This window comes from Tinamus guttatus, unplaced genomic scaffold, assembly GCF_059628265.1.
Source record: "Tinamus guttatus ecotype Peru unplaced genomic scaffold, ASM5962826v1 Tinamus_guttatus_pri_ptg000048l, whole genome shotgun sequence".
Taxonomy (NCBI): domain Eukaryota; kingdom Metazoa; phylum Chordata; class Aves; order Tinamiformes; family Tinamidae; genus Tinamus; species Tinamus guttatus.
The window spans coordinates 769395-771796 of NW_028288582.1; positions in this window are offsets into that span (position 1 = coordinate 769395).

Consider the following 2402-nt stretch of genomic DNA (forward strand, 5'->3'; position numbering starts at 1 on the left):
CGCCGCCCGCGCCCGGCGGGGGCGCCGCGGGTGTCACGAGCCGGCCGGTCTCAGCGCGGCGGCGCCGCGGGGGTCGCGTCCCGGCTCGTTCTGCATCGCGCCCTCCTTACAGTGCCCGCGGGGATGCAGCAGCCTTCCCTGTGGTGGCTGTCATTCCAGCTGCACCATAAAACCCGCTTGGGGACATTTCTTGGAGGCGCGAAGCAGGCGAGTGTCACCTCTCAGCAGCATTCCCGTTGCTAATCCGGCTCTGGGTGCTGCCATAGCCCGCGTGGCTCCGATGGATGGCGACAAGGTTTGCTGGTGCTCCTGTCGCTAGGTTAGGGCTTTGTCACCAGCTGGGTGATGGGTGCCACATCCCCCCACCCAGGGCCCTGCAAACACAGCCTGGAATTTATCCACCCCTTAGCAGCCCGATGAATCAGCAGCAATTTAATTCAATTGCCCGGAAGAACAGGCCGAGCTGATTGCAGGCTCCAAAAATACCTAAAATACCCGCCGGGTATTTTAGGGATGGGTAACGGGGCTGGAAGGGGCAGCTTGGCCCTGACGCAGCCATCCCGCTGCTCCCGGGACCTGGCTGTCCCCGTCACCACGGTTCAACACAGACACCAGCCCCGGAGATGCCAGCAGGATCCTGGCTGTGCCCTGGGGGCTGCGGCTGTTGGGTCTGATGAAACCCACAGCAGAGGATTACGCAGGGAAAAACAGAGTCAGGAGAAGAGCAAACACGGGCTGGGGACTCGCGTCACTGTCCCTGAAGCCAGCGGCCAAGCTCAGGAGCCTCCCCACAGGCGTTGGGAGCCACGTTGGGTCACGGTTATCTCAGCCAACCAGCTGAAAACCAGCCAGAGGGCTCCTGGGGACGGTGACTTTGGACATTTCCTCCCTCCTACGAGGGCCAAAGGGACAGCTTGTTGCAGCTACATACCCACGTCAGCCCAAGGCCGTCCCATCTGAGTATCTTACTTTCCAAAAAGAGATTTCAATGGATTTTTTTCACCTCAATTTGGGACAAGCAGAATATATTTTCCATTCAGCTCCAGACTTCCTTAATTTTTCTATTCCTTTCCTTGGGGTCCTGCAGGAGCACCATTGATTTCAAGTTATCCCTTCAGCTCAGGACATTAAGTGTTTTTTTTGCTGCAGCCTTTATATGGGAGTCCTGAGGAATCATTCAAACAGCTTGTTTAGCCCTGAAAGGATCTTATTTTCTTCTTATATTTGCCCTGCATAAGGTGTATCAAGTTGAATAACAATTATATATACGGATTGAAGAAAATCCATCCCTTTCCCAGCACCATATTGATGATGCTCAAGGTCAGCACACCCTGACTGAGGAGGAAGAAAACACTATACAATTCCTCAAGCCTCAATGATTTTATCAGAGTGTTTTTCTCATCAATGCCAACTTTTTTTTTTTTTTTTCCTCTCTAAAACATCCAAATGCGAGAGTGGACTTTATTGCCTAAAAGAAATTCCAGACAGCAGCTGATACAATCATTTATTTCCATCTATAGACACTAGAATATGCTGCTGTTCTCCTCCCTCTGTTGTGCTGTCAATACAATCTCCCTTGCTAAGTACAAGCTTACGTTAATTATCACTTCTAGTCTATCATCAGCTTTAAACAAATAACATGTATGACAATATAGAGGGAAGAACTTGATGACAAATGCACTCAGAGGGATGAGGCTTCAGATCCTTTTGTATCTACCATCCCTAGCTGGCATCTCAAACTCCCTTTTCTACAAAGGGCAAAAATTGTGTTTTCCAAAAGTGAGCTATAACTACTACTAAAAAGCACAGCAAAACACATACCTGTATTCTAAAATGTACCCGGCTTTTATGAAAATGTCATTGAAGTTTCAGTCTACACATTTCCATGCTTAAGCATATTCTAAGGGAAAGTCATTTTTGCCTTTTCAGCCATGATACGAAGAGAAATGAAGAATGAATAAAAAGAGGAAAAGGATGTATTAAAAAAAAAAAAAAAAAGGAAACTACCACCTAAAACTTGGAAGTTTTATTTTAAAAACAAATATTACATAAAATACACATATTTTCAAGTTCTGGGCACTTTCTGGACCAGATCCGGGACACTGCTGAAGCACTCACTGTGAAAATACATTTCCACAATGTGGAACAGCTCATTTTTTGTACACTGACATTCCCAGTTCAGCTTCTGCCCTGGGCAGGTTGCTCACTGCCCGTGCCAGGCCGATGGATGCTGGTCTCCATAAGGAAGCCATTCCTTTGGCTCTCTTACTCGAGGAGGGTTTTTGTACTCGGTTTATCCACCCCAGAATGATTCATCTGTGTTTAGCACCAAATCTCTCAAGCACCAAGGGACACGGTCCCTGTGCAACAGGGCTTCTAGAGAGCTAGTCCCCTAGTTTCCA